This window comes from Sander vitreus, chromosome 19 (assembly GCF_031162955.1).
Source record: "Sander vitreus isolate 19-12246 chromosome 19, sanVit1, whole genome shotgun sequence".
In the NCBI taxonomy this organism is placed as follows: Eukaryota; Metazoa; Chordata; class Actinopteri; order Perciformes; family Percidae; genus Sander; species Sander vitreus.
In genome coordinates, this window is record NC_135873.1 from 10110494 (window position 1) to 10136224 (window position 25731).

Genomic DNA, 25731 nt, shown 5'->3' on the forward strand with positions numbered 1-25731 from the left:
AATGAAATTTTCACTTTATACTTTAATTATTTTACAGATAATAATTTTATACTTTTACTTACTTAGTACAATTTGAATGCAGTTTTAAGTTCTATTTTGTTTTCATTTGTAAATGTTGGTATTTATTAAGGATCTGAATACTTTTTCCACCAATGACGGTGACACAAACGCACTCTGAATTTTTTTTATATACTCATTCCCATTTTTGTTTACATTTTTGTCTCAATTTTGTGAGCCATTCCTTACACATTTCCATTCATTTTTCCTGTAAATTATTTGATTTGCTTTTGGTTGTATCATAATATACAGTATTGTGTTTACTATCCTCCGCCATGATACTGTAGCTGTAGCATATCACTAACATATGCAGTGTTACTCATGCATTCATATTCTCATGGTTTACCAACAAAAAATAATGATGTAGTCAGACCCAAACACTCACACTCTCACACACACACACACACACACACACACACACACACACACACACACACACACACACACACACACACACACACACACACACACACACACACACACACACACAAAATCTTCCTCTTAATAGCAAAGTGCACATTCCTGCAGTGGACTTGATCCAGGAGAGTTGGGAAAGTGGGACTTCGCTAAGTGACGTCAGTCCTCCTAAACACACACAAACACGCACGCACACGCGCGCGCGCGCACACATACACACACCTCTTTCTCACTCACACACACACACGCACCTCTCATTCCCGTGTTTTCCTGTGCCTGAGGTTTCAGTCCGTGCTCAGGTCTCGGCACAGAGAGAGAAAGAGAGAGACAGACTGACTGACGGAGAGAGAGAGAGAGAGAGAGAGAGAGGGGAGAGCGAGGGGGCTGTGTGTCCCAGCCACATCGCACTCTTCAAACAGCCACAGTCTCGCCACGTTCAACTCAATGAAGATCTAACGAGCACAACATAGACAGACCCAAACCAGAGAATATATATCACATACACGCACCACGTGCGTGTTTTTCTTTTTGTCCTATCGCCCCGAAGATCGTTATTGCGCTGGCGACGGACAACTCGAGGAAAGAAACCAAATAAGAGCGAACAAAACGGGGGAAGAGAAGGAGAACCTGAGGACGGATTTCTTTCCTCCACGTTATTTTTATTTCCCCAGGACTAGACTGTCATTACTGGATGTAAAAAAACAAAAAAACTCTCGACTTCTCTTTGTACAGAAAAAAAGGAGAGACTGAGTTTCAAACTGACCGCACAATGGTGATAAGGTAAGCTTGTTGGACGAGCCTGTGAGTTTTGAGGTTGTGACAGACAGTCGGAACTGAATTTGCTGCCGCAGTGATTTCAGGTGTGCGTATCATGAAGTTGGTTCAAACATATGAGCTGTAGTTATACCTATTTTTACTAGCTTTATTCTCCTAATGCATACAGGCTAGATGCTGGCTGGCGTGTTGAGGGATACAGCCGTTTTATTTATGTGTCAGTAATTGTTTTAGGCAGAGTTTATTATTATGAATGCGCGCAACCTTGAACGCAGTAGCGCTTTCCGAGCCACATTAGGCTACAGTATGTAAAACACCACGAACGGCATTAAATATCATTATCGTTTATTAACCTATTTTGAAAATGTGTCCGCACATAATCTACATCGGTGAATGTGCAGGTGGAATATTTTGCCAGGGTGTGTGCGGTTTGTTTTGAGGTTTGGAGAGGCGACTAATGTCAAAATCTGTTTAATAAATCATCCCCACACATCGTAATTCATATATTTCATTGCTTTAATATTGCGTTTTGAGTAGGTTACAGTTGATTTGTTTCGCTTCATGTTTTTTTTTCTTCAAATAAAATAAACCCCGCCAGCTTAAACATGTTATTCTAAGCTCGCTGTCATGTTCATAGCCTACAGTTCATTTAGTGGACTCTTTTAGAGTTGTGGAAGCCTTTTCAGCGAGTAGATTGACTGTGAAGAATTTTCAAAGTGCATTCCTGCAACTCTCCAGAGGTCTCTCGTCTTATCTGTCTTATTTTTAGAAGACATTTTATTTTCGCGGGGGTTTAAAGTTGACTTTGCTTTTTAAAGAGCTCACGTTTCCAAAAGCAGCAAGAATATGAGTGAGGCAGGCAGAGAGTCAGCCAGTCAGTCACGAAACATAGTCTGTCAATCAGGTGAAAGTGAACCTTTATTTTCGAGCTGTGTGCATACCACCTGTGCTCAGTGTGCCATTTGGGCCACTAGGGGACTCTCATCAATCAGTGAGGGGAATGCAGTAGAGAGGCTACAAGTCGTGAAGACGGGATTTTAGGCACTATGTAGAAAACTATTTGAACATAAATAGGCGTAGTGGTTTTCAAAGCTCACAAAATAACTGGTTCATGTATCCATCAGATGGTTGAAAAAGTATAAATTTGGAATCTGCAATAGGCTACACGTTAGGAGGCATTGTGGTGTAAAACAAAAGGCCTAAAACAGGCTGCCTGACCATATGCATTGTAATATATTGCTATCTGAGTCAAATGAAAAGGCAGTGATTAAAGGTAGAGTAGGCTAGACTGTGAGGTGTTCAAGTGTGTGTGTGTGTGTGTGTGTGTGTGTGTGTGTGTGTGTGTGTGTGTTTAAGCATGCAAATGAGCATGTGTGTGTCATTCCCAGTTTATAGCCAATAAGCACTCTAGCAGAGCACTTTCCAGCACCTCCACTGTCTAGCATGTTTTACAGTTCCAAGCTCAAACAATTAGCACTTGCCCAATTTTGACACAGCGCAATTAAGGCTGTCCACACACGTTCGATTTCCTCATTTTGCTGTTGTGACAGAGGCGTTCAAAAGACGAGACAACATGGATAAGGTGGTGCTCGCTTAAAATGCTGCTATCCAAAGTCACTGAAGGGAGCAAAGTGCCTCAGTCATGGAAAAGCGGCACTGACGCGGCCATCTTCTCTCAACCCCTCCTCTTTCACTTAATTCCTCTGAAATAACATAGCTTTTTGTTGAAAAAATGTTGATGTAAATTATTAAAAGATAATTCCGCATTATAGTGCAAAGGAAATGAAAGGAGAAATAAGTCAAGCCTGCACCAGTGTGTGTGTGTGTGTGTGTGTGTGTGTGTGTGTGTGTGTGTGTGTGTGTGTGTGTGTGTGAAGGATACAAACAGTTCATGGCATGCAAGCCATTAAATTGAAAAATGATATAAGGGTTTAGAAAGTGCCTATAAGGGAGTTGGGCCATTTTTGTGTGCCTGCCAATCTATTTTTTTTCTCCAGCTTTTTGTGCCTGAAGCACATTCTGAAATCATATCCCACATTTTTGACAGTGTCTAGAGGGGACAAAGGGGTATTTTCAAGACTGTTAACGTTAGAGCGAAGTCAACAATGTCTTTCAGATGTCCTTTTTACATGTATTACTTCTCGAATGTACACTTACCTGGCTAAGTGTTTTTACAAGCGCTACAGTACATATGTGAGTTAAAAGTTAAGCTCATAGATATAAGCTCATTGACAGCAGTGCATTTAATGTAACAGAGGCATCTTGAAGGACTACGGGAGCTTTCAACATTTCCTTATCCAAGTCCTCCTTCGGCACAAAGCCAAGCCCTCTTACTGTACAAACAAGTGTACCTGCACCTCTCAGTCCCATTGTTTTCGAACAGCCAAGTAGCTCTGACGCACTGGTTTATTTTCAAGTGCAGGCAAAAAGAGCGAGAAAAAACTTTGTGTTTACGTGTGTGCCTATGCCTGTGTGTGTGTGTGTGTGTGAGTACTACTTCAGGAATTCCAAGGCCAGGGACCCTATTACGAGTGTGGAATGAGAAATCAACACTTACATTGCAAAAATGGATACGTAAACATCGAGGCAACAATTATCAGGCGCCGTGGTGTTGGAGCTGGAGGAGATGGAGTGCCAGTAGGTCTGTTAGCAATCACCCCCCTCACTGCCTGCCCTCTGTAATCCAGTGGGTGTATTCTAGTTTATTTTGTGCCAGCAACAGCCCTTAACAACTGCCCACTGACTGGCAGGCCGGCCGGCTGGCTAGCTAGCTGGCAGGGTAGGTGGTTGCTGGATGCAAGGGAAGTTTGGTTGGTAGAGGTCATGTTGGAGGGAAAAAAAAGGGTAGCAAGGTGCATGCCCATGCGTCGTAGCAGTGTTGGTATGTGTACTGCACACTCTACATGTTTGTATGTACATGTGTGGGTGCATTTTGTTCATCTAGCACTTTAGTTTCCTCATGTTGATCAACGGATGTGTGTGCCTGTGCATCAGGGGCCTCCAGCCGACTACAAACCCACTTCACAGAGGCCAGCTTGATGCATTGTGACAAATGAGAAAGCAGTTTGATTTCGCACAACACTGAGCTGCACTCCAGCATAATGAAGTGATCATGACTTTACCCTTGGTTCACTTTGGCCACGGTCCCGTTGTGTTTTTCCCCTCTGTTCAATCGCTTCACTCACTTATTTACTTGGCAAGCATTTCCTCCCGTAACCTCTAGTACTGCATAACTAGCGTCAAGGGTGGGTTGCTTGATAAAAACCACCGCTACGGGGCATTGGTTTTACACATAGGGGAACGCTAGCAGTTTTTTTTTATTGATATTCAAGTTGCCACTGGGTTGGAATAATAAGAAGCCTATTTCCACGCCCAGGCAAAATCACCTCAACTGTCAATCACCCTGTCAGGGCAGAAAGCTGAGGCACAAATATTATTTGGCAGTGGAAGGAGCACAGGGCTATAGCTGAGCTTGTTTTTCCCTGTTTACTCTTATTCTTTGTGTTACACTTGTTTTCTCGCTCTGTATCTTGCTCATATTCTTCTTTCTTTCTCACTGTCTCGGATGAGTCTAATCAAAACAAAGTAACAAAGTCAGAGAAAAAGGACGGAAAAGGGCCTTCCCCGTCCTTTCATCCTGATTTTGCTACATGTATCTTCTTCAGTGAAATGTACTTGTAAGTATTCTAACACAGAAAGCGTAGTGTCACTTTTTAACATGGTTCAACTTAGTGTTGGGTACAACGCAGTTAGAATGCTTCGCCTAGAGGCTTTGCGTACAGGGGGAGTAACGATGTGTCAGAAAAAGGGAGGACTGCTTTTCTGTCGCAGCTGTCCTTTGCTTGCAGATTGGGTTTCAGAAGATATGATGGATGCCAAACGCCTGTAGCCAGTTGTGAAGGCATAGGGGGGGAGGGAGTATGCTGGTATGGATTTGGATCGGGGTCAGTGGCACTGGCAGAGGATTGGAATTCAGCCCTAGACTTCCATTTTGGATCACCCACCATCCATCAACTAAACTATTAGCACTTTGAGAGAGTTAAAGCTAATTAGAAGAAAACTAAAGAGCAAGTGAAAGAGAATAACTCTGGTTTCAAATATTGCAAGAATGAAAGTGATGGGGCATAAAAAGGTAGCTTGGTGATACTTTTGTAAGACTTCATTCTGGTTGTGTTGCAACCCAAAACATTATTTCTTTTTATCCCCTTCCCATTGTCTCATTTTCTCTTATCTTAATTTTTTTTTTGGAAAGACTGAGAGCAGAATCCAATGAGGTTCATTTGAATAACCAGCGGAATGAGGAAATAAAAGCTGGAGGAAGAAATGGAAGTGGCGGTCGGCTCTGTGCATTCATGTCACACAGCTTTATCAAATTATTCCACAATAGCAGCCACACAAGTGATGGAATTTCAATTAAAGTATGACAGTTTTAGAATTTGTTTCTGCTCGCAAGAGAGCTAGTAGGGGTTGCGTTTAATGGGTTGGGGGGGCGAAGGAGTGGACGGCGGGGAGGGTCTCTTACAGAAGACATATTTTTCTGTCTATATTCTCCATTTATCCATTTATCCACCTCCCTCCTCACTCACTCCCCATCCTCCATCAAAAGGCAATGACTTAGCTGAAACACTTTTGTTCAGAGGCTCTCCGTGGTTAGAGCCTGGAGCCGGGCAAAAATGGGGTGTTATGATAAAGGTCTCTGCAACGAGAAGTCAAAAATGGAGCCTTTTGTTGATAGGCTCTTTCCAAGAACAATTACGCTACCTGCTGTGCCAAATAGAAGGGTGCAGGAGATAAGTGCAATGGAGGGGTTTTCAGCTCAGGCTGGTGGCTAGCTCGTAAACTGTGAAAAAGTAACGTATACACACACACACACTAATGTGTGTGTGTGTGTGTGTGTGTGTGTGTGTGTGTGTGTGTGTGTGTGTGTGTGTGTATATATGTGTATATGTTACTTTTTTTTTACAGGATAGACAAACATACAATTTGTTGCTGTAACAGCTCTGCATAAAATTATTTGCATAAGGTAAACCTAAAGTAAGACCTAACTTTTATCTTAAATTAAGCTTAAGAACAGTTGTGATTGAGATTTGTATTTGTGGGCCATTTGCAGTTCCCAGACTCCCACTGGAATTGGCAAAGAGGAGAAAATTCCATTAAAAAGTGCAGTGACATTGCCACATAGCAATTTCACAAATGAGGAATGCATTTAATAATGGATGGATTTTTCATAATTTGGAAGTTTTTCCCTAATTCGTGCCATATTTTGAAGTGACACGTGTTGTAATGGGATCCCGTGCCTCCAATCTGCTCACAGAGTCTGGAACCCACATGTTTAAACATGTATGGATATCTCACAAGCAAAGTGAGAAACATTGTACAGAAAAAGGCAGGGAATTAGGACTGATTAACATAAACATTGTGTAAATATTTCTTCTGTATTGTTTCTTTTTTGAAATTCACATTCCTGCATCGCTGCAAGGTTAGGAGTCAATGTTTAAATTCTGTGTAACCCCAGCATTTCTCTTTCTACTCAATCTGCAATTATAACTAGCTGCTTTGAAGAAGCCAGGCGGAACTAAAATGACTTTTCATGTCCGGTATAATGACTGCCATTTGGAAGCGAACATGGAGAGAGAGGGCGAGAGAGATAGAGCAACAGAGGAGAGAGTGAAAAAAGATGGAGGGAGGGGCAGGAGGAGGGAGAAAGGGGGACAATCAGTGGATGAAAATGGCTTAGGTCACCTCTGGTTCTGACCAGACGGCCCAAACCAACCGCCTTTCCCTCATCATTCCTCTTAGATGAATCTACCACATTTTGGTTATTTTCTTCCCTCCCTGTGCAGTGCACTGAAACTTTCACTCTCATGTCCCTCTGTCTTCAGCTTTCTGCCATTGGTCTCCATTCATTCGCCATCAATGGAAGCTTAACAGCTTTAAGGCGGATTACAAGATGAATTGCACAGAGCAAGATGCCATATATTCTCTTTAGGGTGGGCAAGTACTGCCAAAGGCCAGAGCTGAGCGCTGTCACCTGGGCTAGCAGCTGGCTATCTTTTACACTTCCCTCGCTAATGAGGGCAGACAGTTGGGTCTGAAGTTATAGCGCAGACTGGATGCTGTGTTGGTAATCTATTATTTAGACTCTCGTGGGGAGGCTGGTCTCAAGAATTTCATGCATGCATTTTGCAAAGCAAATTGGGGGGGGGGGTTACACAGAGCTCTGTGTGGCAAAAGAAATGAGCAAGTATTAGACATTAATGTGAGTCGCAGCGTTTCCTTGTCCTGCCTATTTCAAACCTGCCAAGACCTGAAAGGAAATTTCAGTATTATTGTTTGTACTATACTATTTTGTCATTTCTTTCTCATACTAGAATAGGAATGTTTCTCATACAGATGTGTTTCAGTGGTGCTAGCAATGCTGACAACTCAATCCGAAGCGAGTCTTCTTTGTCTTTTCCATTCAGTGTTTTTTCCCACCTTCCTTCCTTCCTTTATTTCTTTCCTCGTTGTGATATTTTAGGGATGACAGATGAAGGTTGTGTTCACGTCTTCAAACAGCCGACAGAACAACGGGTGTATCTTTCCGTTCCCTTTTCATGTATATTTTAGGAACTATTTCAGAGGGTTTCGGAGAGTTGCATCACACAGTTACAAATAACACTGCGCAGACGGGCTTTGTTTATATTTAGTCAGGCTAGAATACTATGAGGCACTTGCCCCACCTATATATTTATAGAATAATACCAGCGTTTACATTTTAAAGGTACCAGGGATTGCTATGGTAGTTTTTAAAACATGCATTTCATAACAGTCAGATTAGAGAAGCATACTAGTCTGGTGCCAGTCACAAAATCAGCAAATAAGGTATCGGTATCCACTAACTTTTACAGCCCCATTTGGCAATTAACTATATTTGGACCTGGGTAAATGCAAATCTACTGGGAGATGAGATGGCAACAGTTAAACATAGAAAGGCAGTTTTAGCCAGAGCTGTTTAGCAGACTTGGGTTACTCTTAAATGAACGTCATGCAGAATGGCTCAAGATTCCACAAATAGCTCGAAGTTATAGATGGCATAAATAAGCTACACATACCAAACCCCATGAAGTCACCAAGTTATTATGACTCCACATGTAATGCAGATCCACATCATGATAATGTAATGTTGATATTTACACAGGCGGAAAATAGGCTATGCGGCGAAGAAAGTGCCATATCAAGTCATCATGTCATGGGGAGTTACAGCAAGAGAAACTGGCTGTGGTGTACTGTCACACCACAGTCACAACCACAATATGCCATTCCATTAATTGGCCCAATGAGAAGGATCCATGAAATCCCCAAAACCTACAGGGTGAAGTTAACTAGAATATCTGTGACCTCTAATACAAAGATTTTCCACTAAATTCCTCATGCTGTTCTAGAAAAGTCCATGTCAGGTGTAGGGCAGCGTAACCCAAGCTGCCACACTTAATCCTCCACCTACCCCTACCTTGTCCTTGCATGCGTTCTCCTGTCGATCTACCCTAAAGAAACATTCCAGGAGAGTTTTAACATTGCTGTAACTGGACACCATCATGCCTTGTGTGTGTGTTTGACAATGAGAAAGGGAGAGTTTGTACGTGGGGATTGGAATGCTTGGGTACGGCCTTCTCTTTTTTCCTCCAATCTGTGAAAGTTTAACACGACATGCTACTTGGGTTACATGATGTAAGGCAACAAATAAGCCTGAGATCAGGTCCCTAGGCAGCAAAGGCTAATAGGAGGTTTGGTTTAAGATGTGATGACAGCATCTTGGGCATGTGTGACTACAGTGCGGGTAGGATTTGGCAAAGAGTGGTGGTGAAATTAGATGAGGGGATGAGAGAGAAAGGCACGGGCACACACATTAATATACACATGATTAGCAGGACAAGAAGTTGAGATATGGATAAATGAAAGGTTTTGGAGAGTAGAAAATAGAGACAAGGCAAAAACAAGGGAAAGGTTGGTGAACATAAGACACATTCTTCTATGGACTTATATGCTATCTATAAAGTAACTTGTAAAATGAATGGTTTGAAGGCAACTCAGGAGAAAAATCCCTCCAGATACCAGGGTTTCCCGAAGTGTATTGCAAGCCTGGTGGGCAGGCCAAAGCCACTGGGGGGAAAAATTTGAATGTATTTTAAGACTAGTTACAGTGGGGCAACTCGGTGTGACACTTAGCATAGTCATATTTTCAAACCTCCAGTTAGCTTTTAGCATTGACTTAATGTAGAGCCTTATAAAATGTGTCTTATAGCTTTTTTTAAATTATCAATTTTACGATGCCGCCCATGCTTCTGTTATCACAGAAGCTATTGGGCTCTAGATTAATGCAGCCATCAGTCTGGCCATAAGTCTGACTTAACAACTTTTCTGGGGGAAACCCTGAATACCTCCACGACTGTAGTTGAAACTGAGATTTAGATTGACTGAAATGGCTTAGTAGCTTTTAGTGTCGTCTATATTTGATGGCTTGCCTCAGGTCTAGACAAGAAAAAAAGGCGTCAATTACAGCAGGTTTTATTATACTGCAAGGGGATTTTCCTTTTGCCATAGCTGATTTTTATTCCTGTGACAGTCCAGGAATAGTGTTTGTGTGTGCTTTACAGTACTAGGCTCCTTGTGTCACAGTCTATAGAAAGGTCCATTTGGTAGCCATGAAAACACATTACAATGTTCTTCTTTCCCCTTCCTTCTGCTCTCTCCCCCGTCTTCCCACCCTCTGCGTTACTTGGAAACCTTCCCGACCGTCTATTGTGATAAGCTAAACACAAAGCTGTGAGGATGTCCCGCGCTAGCTGCTAGCCATATTTTTGTCTTGCTCCTCCGCTTGGACTTCCAGCCCGCATAACACTGCACCAGGGAATTAACCTCTGTTGCTGTTTCTTTCATATTGAATACATTTTTGCAACGGTCACTCCAACAGAGCCGCGAGGGGAAAAGTACTGTAAATGTTGCCAAATTACTGACAGCTTCTCTCTAGCCTAACTGCATTAATGCACAGTGAATGTGATAAACAGCTCTGTCTCCCTTGCTTGTGGCTGCCTCGAGTGCAACCTTTACAGAAATAAAAGGGCATGGCATTTTTTTTATAAGACAATTTAGTTGACGTGAAACTGGAGTGTTAAATAAAGGAGAGTGTAGTTCAGTGAATGGGACCTTACTACATTGTCACAGTTTGTGACCTTTCCCATTTGTTCTGACATGCCAGGGTTTCTCTCTGTCAAAATGGCCTATGCTGTTTGTAAGCAATTCCTCCCTTCCTGTTCCCCTTTTTTTTTTCATATTTGCCATCTGCAGTGACTGCATGACGCCACAGCTTCTGTGTCATCACTGACAACGCTCTCACACACACAGGGACTAGACAAGAGAGAGTGGAGGGGAAGAAAGAGGGAGACAGAAGAGACAGTGAGAAAGAGAGCTCACTTCATCCTTTAATTGTGTCTCTGTGAATGTCCCAGTGGACTTCATTACCCAGGCATCCTAAGAAATCTCACTTGTTTGCTCTTGGAAACATGTAAAGAGCGTTTGTAGTTCTTTTTATGTCTCTACAGCAGCATTAAGTGTTTCAGTTGGGCTAGTCAAAATGTCTCTGTAGCACAGATCGAGGCATATTTCAAGCAGTTAATAAAGCCAAGGACTTATTTGCAGTAAGACAGTTTTGATGATTATGTGCATAGCTAATGGCTACGAAAAATAACTCCTTGAAAAAGCGGAAATACGGGAAATACGGTCTGATGGCTTCCCTCAGCAGGCCCTCTCTGCCAATATATTTTACAGCAGCAGAATTGAAGGACATTCTCATTTAACTTTAAATAATATATTTACATTTTGGCCTGTTTAGTTCACCTATACATTTATCGAATAATCAGACAGGAAACTTTACATTTGGCCACATTTTACTGGTGCTAATGGACTCTAAATGACAGGTAACTTCTGTCCATAGCAAATGTCATATAATAAAATGTTCTAATTTTCCAGGATAGTGACATTAGTCATTTTCATAAACTGTTTTGTTTGTGAAAATGACACCCTTTCTTTTACGATTTAAAGACGTATATTAGTGACACGTTCATCTTCCGTAGGCCCTACCGGAGGACTGGAGGTAATTTGTGACTTCATTAAATCCGGGACTAAAAATCTACAGCATCTCTGCATAAAAACACAGCAGGAGAGGTGATTATCTTTGGAAATTAGCTCACTCATTTAGAGCTGTGTGGATGCAGATGCCTTCCATTCAATGGAAGCCTATTATTCCAAACGACTCTCATTAAGCCATAGTGAAATAAGGCAAGCTGTGGAAGCAGTGAAATAAAATCTTTAGACTGGCTGTGCAAAACTCGTCAGCGGTAAACTACGCTTCTTCATTAAGAGCTCTGACGTCAGGAGACAAATGCAAAAAATTACTCGGTTTAAAAGAAAAATTGTATGCAGCTGATTTCTACCTCTTAAGCCCTATAGGAGGTTATTTAGTGTTTGTGCTCTGAGCCGAGGGAACCGACAATACAGTCTGAGCTTGATGAGTGAGTTTACCTAATACTGAGGAGCATCTGATGAGTCACAGCTGATGTATAATTTCTGTATTTCAATGTAGACCTGCTGATCAGAAGCTCTTTTGAATAACATTCATAGCAAGCCACTTTTCTTGATTAGTCAGGCTGTGCTCACTTCTATGTAAACGAAAGAAATCACATCACATCTTCCCATGGACTACAGTACTGGTTCTATTCCCAGAGACCATCATGAAAATCCACATCCTTTCTACTGCCATTTGCTGTCTCCCTACAGCAAACACTTGTCCGCCACTGCTCAAGTCCCTTCCAGGTAGGCATTTATACAAAAAGCAAAAGGCCCTGGAATGTCTTGGTTAAATGCTGCTTGTAGTCCGCTAACAGCCTAGATCACAACAGAAAGTGTCATTGATCTCCTCTCCTTCCCAGTAAGCAGCTTCTTTTTTTTTTCACGAAACAAGACGTGCAGTCGGGGCCAATTCAGGCCAGTCAGTCAATTATTCATTCATTACCCAGTCCATCCCTGCGTACCAGTGAACACATTGATTATTGGTGCTTTCTTTGCAATAAATTAGATAGTCTTTGGTGGCATGCAATTTAGTAAAAGTTCAATTACTTCAAGAATTCAACTTGATTATAATATTTTCAAACCTTCCAACACCTTTTGTAAGACAGCCAGTACTGTTGCCTGGGTCACAAAGCTAGGTCCATTCAGATTTACATCTAATGCAGGTTTAACGTGGGTCAAGTCTGAAAGTATCAGTGATGCTCACTTGCCATGTCACAGTTTGCTAAACATTGCATAAGCTTTGCAACCAAAGTAGATATATTTGTATGTACTAAACCTGTAAAAAGTATCGGCAATACAAACAGACTACATTTTTTTTTTGTTTTTTTATAAAACAAGAAAAACTATTTATCGCGAAGTAATACAGTCGGTTTTATCTGGTCTTGACTAAACACTGACAAATGCTGTAGTTATTCTCATTATTTCAGGACCATAGTAGCTTATATGGCAGCATAAACCAATGCTGCATAACTAAGCAGCATGGGAATGTTCAGCATCTGGACTTGTTTTTTCCCAGGATCCATTTTAAGCGTTTAACACCAGGGGAGCACAGTTAGACACTGGGAGATTAGATGGACTCTTCAGAAAAATACTGATCGGTCTCACAGTTCCCTGTGGTATCAACAACACAGCAGGTATCCTTCATTTGCATTTCCCACGAGCGTACCTTCTCCCTCTCCGTTTTCCGTTATTTATGACAATGACCGCAGGTGGAAACCAGATGACTGTCAAATTGCCCTAATGTTGAACAAAGATCTATAACATGAGCTGGCGCACACACATGCACAAATCTAACAGAGTCTTTCAGAGTGTTTCCCAGTTTATTACAGTTCTATGATAACCTCCATCCATAGATTCATGTGCTGTGTGGCCGGGGCCCTAAACATCAGTAGCCTGTATGAAGTGATGGAATGTACACATTAAAATTTGATCTCCTGCATCAGTACATCCAGTGCTGGTCAGGATGGCAACTATAAATTGCTGGCCATTATTTTCGATTAACCACACTGACACCATGGCTCATCACATTTTCTCCCATTTTTACCCCGTCACAGTGGCGCCATATTTTCAGCGGCGTTTCATTTTAGATTGTCCCTGAAGCATGATAACACAGACCTGCAAACCTCGGGACACAAGCCACCAGGCCATCTTATTAATGGCAGAGCTGCGATAACAGCAGTCGTCTACGTCCCTAGTTGGTATCTTGATCTTCAGGCACATACTTTCCAAGGCCTGAAGAGCAGAAGCGTCATAGCGGGTGCAAAGGGGCGATGACTTGACAGTTTATCATTGATATACTGGGAAAGTTTAATTCCCTGCATCCCCAGTACAGCCAACTGGATTCCGGACAGAAAATGGCCGTCTCGGGTCACAGATGCAATGTGAACTTCCTTTTAAAAGATGAATGAATGAAAAGAAACTGTCCTGAAACAGAATTGCCTTGGTGAAGGTTAGCGTGATTTCAGAAACTTTATAAGGAGGGCAAATTAAAAAAAAAGAAAATTAAACAACCTTCATACATTTATAGGCTCTATATGTTAATATAAACACAGGCAGTATGCATGTTAATTCTAATGAGCCAGAATTGCCAACCTTGAAAAATTCACATTGTATTAAACATGATTTGCAGATAGAATGGAAACAGATATGGTCAGCTGCCAGCGAACATCAGGGATAGCAGATGCACAACACAAGAGGAGCAGATATGACATTGTCAATTGCTTATTCTGTAAAATAATGGCCAGTCTCCCAAGACAAGAAACCACTGCCAGAATGTCAGTGTTATCAGAATTATAGTCACTTCATTACCCTCATTGTTAAGCCATTACATTATGCACATTATATTGTCTAACTTCTTTAAATGTAGTTAGGGATAGCAGATCTCACAATCCTTGATATGGTTTGGAGCCATAGCTCATTTGTAAAACAATGATTTCAAAAGGGCAAAAGAGTAAACTGAATCTGTGAAAGCAATCTGACTGCTAAGCTCTTGTTTAGACAGAAACAAATTGTTGTCTGTGGGAAAAGTCCTTCCCTTAGTTCTTAATGAGTTTATTGGTAATCAATATCCCTCTCTTGTCCACTGGCATGTGACACTGAGGCCGTGACCCAAGAGAGACCCTAAGACGGTGGAGTTGAGTGGGTCAGAGAGGATTGGTAGTCGCTTGTTCATGCTTAGGCAGAAAGGAATGCCCTAGTTTCACCTTGGTAAGACAGAGGCAGGAAATGAAAAAAGCTTTTTCTGTGCGCTTACCCCTGTAAGTACAGAGATACTGTAGTTTTTCTGCAAAAAATGGGGATGCATAATGTTTCTCTTCACTTAAATGAAGGAAATTGCCTTTCTTATTTTGTCCTCTCCTATCCCTAATGTATTTCATGGTGTTATGTTTCGTAAACATTTTGCAGCACATGCTAACTGTTTTGGCTTGTGACCAATGCTCTTTGAAAGTAGACCTCCTCAAAGAGCTGGGTCTGCGTCCCTGTCAAATACTGCACAAAATGCTGGTTTGCCTGCCATTCAAAACTTCTTCACGGAACCTCTCTCCCAGTGATTGTGTTAGCATCCTGCTGACACAGACGCTTTGTTGGTAATGTTTTTTTCAGGAAGATGGGGCCAGGCCTCCCGTTAGGGGTCAGAGCAGTTGACCCTACCCTGGCGAGCTCTCAGTCTGCGTGGGATGATTTTATTCAGCCCCACTCAGTAGAACAACGGGGTGTAACCCGGGTTGGTGTGGCACTGCCAATGCCGATTCCATTGAGAAACCCAAGGCCCTCAGAACAGCACTGATCAAGGGTGCCGGATGTTTTTGATTCACACTGCTGAGCCTCTATATATTTACCAGTATAATCAGTCTGCTAAAATTGTGTTTGTTTTTCCTTTCTGGCTTTGCTATCCGTAAAAAAAAGATATAGTCTTTCTATGATGGTTCATGTCAAACACAATGTATATGCACATCATTCAAGGTCCTCGCCTTTTTGTTATTATTTAGCCTGATACAAAGCAGAGCAAAGGAGCGATAGAAGAGGATATCTGGCAAATGAAAAACAATTGGGCCAGGTGCCAGACTCAAGTCAAGCATGTAAGCTCAATAAAGCACACTGTATTGATTTGCGAGTTATTCATTATTTGTTTTGGATGTAGAGAAAGTTCTTTGGAAAATGATTTTGGTGTGCAGTTCAGACTCTGAAATTAATGGTTTGACAGATCATCAATGACCTCAGAATATGATAGTAAATGGTCTGATATTGATTTATTTCCCAATGCCCAGCTTCTCTCCTTGTTGTATGCTTAAAGCAAGACCAAGTACTCTCCTGAGTATTGGATTTTTGTCCACCCTGCTTTCAAATGTGAAAATGAGGATTTATTTTGTCCTGGTGCTTGAGTGATGCTTATAAGAGAGCATGGATTCGACTAGATGAATGGAGATGGAGAAAGGATATACATCACATCGCACTTAATATCTCCCATGACAATAAACAGCCTTGCCGCTGATAATATGCAAGCATCTCAGATGCTAGACCCTCAAAATGCAAAAAATGGCAGATTTGTTTACTGCATTCAAAATAAATGACTGAGGCCCCGCTTTCACTCACAGATGGCACTTCCTTTGAGAAAAAAGAATTGCAGAGCCAGTGACTCGTAATAATGCGTTGGCATGGCGGCAGCCATTTTGCACAACCTCCGGAGGCACTGATCGTCACAGAGAGGCGTTGGCATTGTCTTGGCACCGACCCGACCCGAGGCTCGGAGTAGTAACTGATAGCCAAGCTGGAGCTTGTCAGGCCTGACGCTTATCACTTTTGACATCTGTCCACACCATCTCTTCTCCCTCGTCTGTAGCCGGCCCCAAAACACTGACCTTGGGATCTCTTACTCTGTTTCTCCAATGCCCCGAACCTCCCTCCCCCTCCTCCTATGGCCTCATTTGGCACTGCTTCCGTATGTGTTGTTTTGAGGCTATCATTCACCCTTTAGACCTTGCGTTGTGGTCAGACATGACTTGCAAACCAATGTTCTAGCAGTGGCAAGCCCCCTTGCCTTATTTGGATTTCTGCTTCTATGCAATATTGAGTAAATGCTCTCAATGTCTATATTGTAATCATATTTTCTCTTCTAAGTCTGGGCAATACAGTTTGTTTATTAAAGATTGATGTATGTAATATATACTGTATATTTCACAAGTATGCCCTTAGAAACCTAATAACAGAGATGTTGTGCAAGTACAAAAAAAAGAAAAAAAGTCAGTTTGTGATTTTTAGAGATAATTATGTAAACCGTGGTTTAACTCAAAACGGATTTCTGCCTGCAGATGGTATGTGTTTTTATATTGCTATTTTATGTGTGTCTGCCAATAAGACAAAGGAAAAAAGGCACAAAAAAAAGGCAAGCTGCCACACACAGCCCAGCGTTGACAGCTTGGCAGGAAATGCCTGACAAGATGTGTTGTGAGTGAGTGCTGCTGTTGCCGGAGTGCTGTGTTGCTGTTCGTCAGCCTACAGAAAGGGTCAGCGTGGCAAGCACATCCAGACACACATATGTCCATATGGCATTCGGAGTCAATTTGTGTTACGGCTGACAAGAAAAATATGCTATCAGCTTTTACATACGTTAAGGGCCTACCAGTAGGGAGAAGCTGAAGAAGCTCAAAATGTCATCCTGTTTGCTTTCTATGAGAACCAACACAAACACCCCTATTTTAGCGAGTCAAGGGGGGTCTTTGTGTGTTTGCATGAAGCAGCTGAGATATTAAACAAGCTACTTTGACTCCCACACAGCTTGCAATCATAGATCATTTTTGCTGAATAGTTTTTTGCTACTGAGTCACCACATTAATCAAAATCCATAAATCGGTTGCATTTACAGCAGAGTGTATTGCATTTTCCTGGGTTACATTGCATATCCTTTTACATTATGCTACTGTGACTCATCAGCAGCCCTCACCCCTGGCCTCCCTTATGAGGTAATTAAGCCCCTGGTTGTTTGTTTAGCTGTCTGCATGTGTGTCCTGCATAAAACACAGGGGGGGCATATGTTCTTCCTACCATAAACCCATTGAAACAGCGGGACACGAGTGGTGAGTAGGGGTCGACTGTGCATGTGTGTGTGAGTGTGTGCTCTAATTAGGCAGGCAGAAGTGTATTAGCCTCACTGGGCAACAGCCAGCTGGGAACATCTGGAATCGTCTTTCATACTCACCAACTTACACACACACACACACACACACACACACACACACACACACACACACACACACACACACACACACACACAAACACACTACAAAAGATATCTATGGAACAGCAGTATAAGTGAGCATAGGTCAGGCATGACAGGTCATATGCACAGCTATTTAAGTCTGCTACATTTTAAGCCTTCCTCACATCACAGCCCCCAGTCATGCCCCGTCTGGAGTCCTTGTTAGTAACGGGGCCACTAACACATCTCCTGTAAGCCTTTTGCAATCACTCTGCTCTCTCTGTTTGGTTTTATTAACGGTAGATTAGATGGCTATTTTGCTTTATTATGGTCAACCTTTGATTATTTCATTCTTTCAAATCCAATTCTTCTATTCGCCAAAGTCTTGAAACCTTAGCAGCCTCTGCTATATAAACAGTAGAGCTTTCTCCTGTTAATATCAATGACATACTTCAGCTGCTCCCACTCACTGCATTCCCTCTTACGTCCAACTCAGGTTCCTGCGTAGGTGCACACTCACCACTCCACAAGATACATCACTTCCTGTGTATCAGCTAAATATATTACTTAAAGAAATACTGCTGTCACACACTGCAAAAGGAAGAAAAAAACTGATACTGAGTTGGCACTCTCCTGTACAGAGGGCTCAGTGAGCCAGCTGAAATAGTGTTTCTCTGTGCTATTGATTAGTTGGTTAGGCCATGAAAAGCCAGGGACAAGACAGCCACTGAGCTCCCTTCCTTTGGCTTACCACTGCATGCAAGTAAGTCTGCTCTCGCACTTTTCTCTCTCGCTTCCACTTTCATGCCCTTTTTTCTCATCCATTTATCCCAATCCTCTCTGTGTACTGTATTTGTCCCTCTCATTCTTGTGCTATTCTTATGTGTTTTACTGTTGCGCTCACAGAGAAAAAGCCCCAGCAAGCCGCTTGCTGAGTGAAGATCACAGGAACCCAGCTGTTCACAGTCAAGGGCCGCTTCTTTTATTAGCCATCAGTAGGCTGATCCGGTAGGGCAATGAGAGAGAGAAAGAGTGGGTGGCAGGAGAAGCAGCGCAAGGGCAGCGTGGGGGGGGGCACACACAGAGTTCCCAGCTGTTAGTCCACAAGCTCCGCCCCCCTGTCAGAGATTAAGTAGATCAGTGGAAACGCAAGCACATACACAGAGGCGAGACAAGACAGCTGACAGAAAATGGATTGAGATGGTCCTCAAGGGTGATAAAAGCTGCATACAGACTACCAAACTCTTAATGTTTTTTGTTTGCTGATGACTGAAAAGTTTTGCACACTGCACCACTGGAATGTACAGTGGGATAAGGCACAAGCCAGCAGGCGTGCAATGCCTTAATACCCCTACAAATCCTCCCTCCTGCCACACGTCCCTTTTATTTTTCCCTAGCATTTCAGAAACCCATGCCGCCTTTCAGTCTGTGGAGGACTGTTTTACTAGTGAGCCAGTTGTCTGGAGGGACACAAAGGACCTGAGTGTAAAATTATATTTCTAGCTATATAACCAGACCTCCATTGTGCCTCCATTTTTACGATATTATTTGCATTAAGATTGCAGGGTTGGTTTTTTGTCTTTGTTGTGCCTCCACTCTATCTGCTTCAATTCATAGTGGAAACAAAACCACTCAAAAGAAGTGTCAGTGATGAGAGCAGCACAGAGTGCTCCCATTTTGTATGATTACATTTACTGTGACAAGCATGCATGCTGTGTTTTGGCAAAACATGTTGCAGCGGGAACCCAGAATCTTCATAATTTCTGAAAAAAACGTGCCCCACATGAGGTGTTCAAAAGACTTCACTTGAGATTTGAGAAAGCATCTTCGGAAAGACTTTGCCTAAAGTCTCCTTTGCGTTCAAAGTACTCAAGATGTCTGTATTGTATTTGCATATTTATGAGAAATGGGTGTCACAGTGATTAAGTTAACTGGGAGCCAGTTCTGCAGAGTGAGGATAATGAAATCATATAAAATGTGAAAGTCAAAGGACATTTTCTTAAAACATATCTTTTTCAACCTTATGGCAGAGTTGTTGAAGTTTACTTAAGAATCAGCAAGATGATGGACAGATATCTGATGACTCAGGTCCAGTAGCTGCTATGGTTGTTGGAAAATGGTAAAAAAAAAAGCCCATTACATAGTAGACCTTTGCATGATACAAGTGGTGTACAAGCACTTACACTCCATGTACAGTATTATTTTAGCTTAAATATCACGTGCTCGAGCTCTCCTGCACAACAAAAAAAACTGACACAAAGATAAATCCAGAGCATCAGCAGTCAGGAAAGATAATTTCACCACACATTCATGTAAACATGGAACCAATATGGACTTCATTACTAAGTGCCTGAGACCAATGTGGCTCAGTGGCCCCAGACAAGTAATTAGAGTTCACACTGAGAACTGACTCTAAAATATAGTCATTATCCCAGCAAAAAATACAACCTTTCCAGGTCAAATCACTTTGTTTGCAGCAGTAAAACAAGTTTATTTCTGCATTGAGCCACCATTATAGTAGCCCCAATCCACTTGCCAGCATTTTATGGAGCACAGAGCGATTGGGGGCGACAGAGATTCAATAAAAAAAGTGGTAACACAATTGGCTCAACACAAGGTAACCGCATGAGCGTGACAATTTTTCTGTGGAATGAGTGCTCAATTATAGTATCATTTTATATAGCAGTGTATGCGATGCATGTGCAGAATAGTTTTCATCACCCTAATTTAACAAGCGCCTCCTGAATGAAGCCCCAAACGAGGGCACCAAATTCTTTATAGCCCCCTTAAGAGCTAATCAGCCTTCTTGCAATGAAACACAAGTTTATATTGGGCCTTCTCACACAATAGTCCCAGTGTAAGCTTGTTGTTGAGCTCAAAGGTCTTGGCAAGAATGAAACTCATCCTGTTGTTGTCTTGGTGATTACTGAATACAGACAGGAGGAAGAAAAGACCATAATCTAAGAGGACAAAAAAATTGGTCCAATGTATTTTCTTGCAACTGCAGGCTGGCCTGTGGACAGAAGTTTCTCACAACAATGGGGAAATGTCGCTCGAAAAATTGCCCTTGGAATGTGAGATCAGTCGTGAATTTTCAATCAACTCCACTTTCCTCCTGCAAGACTTCTGAATCAGCAAAACATCTTGTAAATATGATGTCTAACCACTTTTCAGGGACGCTGTTTGCAGTGCTCCATTGGGTTGAATCTGTTTTCTGTTGAAAATGTATGATAAGGACAAATATTCTAGTCTGTGCCAGTGTTCTGTTAAGCTTAAATTAAACTGTTGTAATGTAGAGTAATTTGGTATAGAGCTGGATCGTTTTGCCAAGATGTTGGTACACTGATAATTACATTATGGATCTATGGTCTTCTTTTGAGTTTTCTCATAATGGAGATTTAGAGTATATAAATTACAGAATTTTCCATATAGCAACTTCTGAGCAGATGTAAGTATAGATGATAAAACATATAATGCTAATAGCATTTGGTGACTCAATTTTGAATTATATTGAGTTATACAATTTTTAGTGGTTCTTTTGGACCAAATCCAATGAAGTGCTTCCCCTTGGTTTTCCCAAGAGGCACCACTTGAATGAGGATATGTAGGAGGATCCTGCTCAAACTCTGAAAGTACAGCCTGTGTCTCATGCTGAAAGTCAAAGACTATACACTTTATCAAACACACCACTGAAGGGGAAGGGGAGGATGACCCTGTTCACATATACACAACATTACTGCTACCATCACAAACTTATCACACATACTTTCCTCTGCTCTTGACCTTTGACCCCTCCCTAGGTCTGTGTTTATATTGAGGGCAACCTGCCACTGTCTGAACTGTCTGTCTGAAGCCTCCCTAGAGAGACACAGCGGTGTTTTTAGGGGAAATATGCTGCTTAAGCCACTGATGGTGAATCCACCCTTCAACCCAGCATGTGTTTCTGTCTCTGTGTGTATGTCTATCATTGTCTTCTCAGCCCTCTAGTGTTTTGTGCATGCTGCTCATTAGCCAGACAATGGCCACTTATGATAAAATGCCGTTCAGGCCAATATGTCAGCAAACCCTTGGGATGAAAGAAGGGCGGGTGGCAGCAGAAAGCAGTGTGCTATAAAAGAAAGAGAAGCTGGAGCAAAAGGAAAAAGAGGTGAATGTGAAGGGAATACCAGGGATAGTCTATGGACAGCTTGAGAACAAAAGAGACAGCGTGTGCATCAAATGAGGAAGGGTTTTGCATGTTTTTTTCATTACAACAATCCCTGAATAAAGAATCAGCAAGACCTCAGTTTAACCTAGCAACCTGCCTTTCTGAACAGTGACATTACAAGCGAGCCCACCGAGTCAGACTTGCCTGACCTCTTGTGCTTGCGAGACCTAGTAGAACAAGCCTCTGCTCCATGCATGCACCAGCCGCACCGTTGTAGCCCTAACTGAGGCACTAGCTTCATCCTGTGTATGCTGGCTCCCTTCCCCTTACATCACCGCGTCTGGAGGCGGAAGGTGGGGAGGGGTACAAGATTAATGATGGTGCTAACCGCGTATTTATCATCCGGCTGGAGAGTAATGCGACACCTTTCTAATCTGAATATATTTCATTGGGCTGTTATGGCACTCAGCCCTGGGCCCCCTGTATGTGTGTGTGCTTGCACTTGTGTGCGTCACTGGAAGTGTATTTGAATGTTAATTATATCTGCATAACTTTGTGCGTGAGAATGAGTGTGCTTGTAAAAGCATGCAAGTACTGTGATACCAGACAGCCGCCATAAACGCTCACGCTATCTACCCTGGCAAAACGGCCCTGTGGTAATTAGATAAAGATGAAGTTCCTCATTCCAGCACGTTGGGGCCATGCTCCCAGAGATCCTCTCCTCTGATTCCCAGCTGCCTTATCAGGCGAACACCCTTCTTCCAACCTCCTCTCCATCACTCCCTCTCATTCTCCTGCGACTTCTTTTTGGCACTCAGCAGAAATCAAGATGGATGTCTCCCCAACAGAGATGGGAAGATAGGGAATGTGCAAGGCCAAGATGGGGCCTGATAGGGCCACATTGGGTAGCCACCCGTTAGATTGGCTCGTCAGGGCTGCCAGAACTATAAAGCAACTTTGGAGCAGAAACTACCTGGTTCAGAGGATCATTCTGCCATGGGTGTTTTCAGATGGGGAACTCACATGCTGAGTAGAAAGTTTGTCCACACTTGGGTAGTGCAAGACCACACACAAATGTAAAAGTATTCAATAAGTTGGCTTTCTTACATCATGTAATATGTATTGTTAACCTACAGGTACTTATCCATTGATGTGTTAGAATTTTAAAACAGGGCAGCAGCAGAGTATATGTAATCTGTTCTGCAAACATTATCTAAATCTATTCTGGTGTGTGGCCTTACATATGGGGTCAAAGCAGGGTCAACATTTGTGCCAAGATAGCGTACTAGGGGTTGTGCGGTTCATGAAAAAACATCCGAACCGTACGGTCCGCTTGTCTCGGTTCGGGGCGCATGTGTAGCCTCGTACCCGTCAGCTGCCCATATGAGAGAGTGTGTTTCCCTTTCGCACAAAAGAAGGTGTGGACAAGTTACCAACAAAACGTACAGCTAAAGACCATGTAAAACATTTCAGACCGTCCTGCCAACCTGTAGACATTTTAACATCAATGTACGCTGTAACTTTTTTTCACTCTAAATGCCGCTGAAGTGCAGCCCTGCTGTTCGGCTCTGCAGCGGGCGGGGGCGGGGCTGCTCCGTTCCCCCCGCGACTGACGCATGCACACACACAAACACACAAGTTGGATGCAGGAAAAAACAGAGATGAGACGTACAGGATGACCTAAATTGAGGACATATGCTCGTTATTTTAAGTGCAAAGCTAAGTTAAAGTCCAATAAGTACTTTATCAAACCATATGAATGTGTGTCCCAGGCCAGGCAACACTGTAGGCTAAAGATCAACCAGCCACTGACAGACATGTTCAAATTTGATTTATTCAATAAATTATTATTTTTTGTCTGAAATCCACCAGCTATTTTCATATTATACCAACATTTGCAGCATCCTGAGCCTTTTTGGTAAGGTTACTGGCAAATCTCAGCCCAGAGTAATTTTATTCTCCTCTCTAGTTTCCTTATTATTTTTTAAAGAACTATTAAAAAAAAAAAAATTGCAGCTTTTTTATGTTTAACGTATTCTGACTTATTCAGAAGACGGAGCTTTAAGAGTTCCTCTCTTTTTTCTTTTAAAGGATACCATTTCTGTAAGAGCTACACTGAAGTTGGTAGTTTGATAAATGCAAGTTATTTCAATTGATATTCTGTAATATTCCAATCTTCGTGTGCTCAAAAGGCACATAAGTTCCTGTAGATGGCAATACACATTCTCCTTTTTTTGCTAAATAAATGAAAAGCTTGTCGAAATCATCAATGTCTTCCCTCTTGCTGTATCAAAATCTCACCTAGCTTTCCTCAGAGATGGTCCCAATAATGTGCTTAAAGTCAAATTCAGTTTGTGCCTGATTCCAGATATAACTATTTTTTTAATAATGTATCCTTTATTGTGGATAATTAAGCTATATATAATACGATGAAGTATATTTCTGGAGTGTTAAAGATTAAAATAAAAAATAAAAACAAGAATCGTACAGAACCGAAAAGCGTGACCATAAAACCGTGATACGAACCGAACCACCACTATAGTGTACACATATGATGTAGCACTGGTCATGATAAAAAAGGTTTTGCAAAATTCAGGGAGAACATAGAACATATAAAAAATAAAAAATAAACTCAATTAAATGTCCAAAAGTCCAAAGCTAATTACAATAATTCACAAAGTACAGCCTCAGTCTTGAACTCACAGGACAAGAATCTCCATCTTAGGCATTCATAATATCGAGCATGCAGGCTTAAATTCTAGTCAACAATCACAGCGGTGACAAGGCCAACAGAATTTTATACTAGAAGGGAGTCCACACATAGGCACGCTTTCTCGCACAAAGAGATTTTCTCTCGGAGATTATACGTATTGCTTTCATGTGTACCCTTTGCCAATTTGCTATTTATGCAAGTGAATGTATTTCAGACTCTGAAGCTTATTGCACGCTTCATTGTTCAAGTTCATTGTAAGGCAACAAAGGGAGATAGGGAGTTAGACAACTATTTTTCAAGTGAGAGATTTGGATAAGGCATCCTTCCCAGTAACTAACCTACCCAGCTACCCATGCTTACATATAAGACATCACAACAGCAGCAGTTCCTTGCAAACCTGATACAATCTCAACAAAATTATTGGTCAAGGCTCATGTTCCAGATTTGTTGACAGCAGCTTCCGTTTCTGCATTTGCTCTAATATCTTAAATAATGAATTAGTGTAAGAGCCAATTAGTGCCCTCAGTATAAATAGGATCCAATCTTTGGTTCCTCAGGTGCAACCCGGAAGCACATACAGTTTTTGACCACGCACACACACACCAACACCACAACACTACACAGGCATACATACAAGCAGTGATTTGTCTGGAAACCCAACTAAGATCTCATGGAAATAAATGGAACCAACGGTTTTAACTGCAAATATGACTTTCACTGATCAAAAAGGTAAAAAGTGCATCAATTACTCTACCTGTGGAACAGCACCTCAGGGGCTTAAAGCTTGGGCTTAGCCTCTACAATTAGGATTACATGTATGCTAGTTAGCATGTCTGTCACTCTCTTTGTCGACGTCCTCGAAGAAGGAAAAAAAATGTAACCTTTATAATTCCCACAAGAGGAAATTCAATAAGTCAGGTACATCAAAGGTTGCCAGTGTTAATGAAGTGGCTTGGATTCACCTTTGCTTTAGATACATAAGGTGGCAAGATACTCGGCTTACAATGTGATGTGATACCCGAAAGATGCAACAGTCATTTTTGAGTTGTTTATAATTGGTGAATCAGGGACAGATTTGTCACCTGTCATGTAAGAGATCCAAGTTCATTTCCTTGCTAGCGCGGGAACCTTTTCAACTTCCATCATGTCAAAGAAGAATAAGCCTGGTGCTTGAACAGCACAGACTGACTCATGATGTTTCAGTGTCATTTCAGCCCTGAGCATCTTTGGCCAGACTTCAGCACCATTCCCTCACCATAGTGCTGTTATGAATCCCCAGAGGGAGGGACAGTTTATCTGTAGCAGTTAGCAGCTGGTGTC

At 42.0% G+C, this 25731-nt stretch overlaps 1 protein-coding gene across 4 annotated transcripts in view; it reads left to right on the forward strand.

Annotated features, from left to right (window-relative positions):
* Positions 1-810: 810 nt before the first annotated feature.
* Positions 811-25731, forward strand: part of ptprda (protein tyrosine phosphatase receptor type Da) — a 132328-nt gene continuing 107407 nt past the window's right edge. For 3 of the 4 annotated variants that reach the window (XM_078275547.1, XM_078275549.1, XM_078275548.1), the window contains exon 1: positions 811-1254. The gene's annotated coding sequence lies outside the window, so the exon portion shown is untranslated. The remainder of the gene's footprint in view (positions 1255-25731) is intronic. The other variant, XM_078275550.1, reaches the window with a different exon arrangement.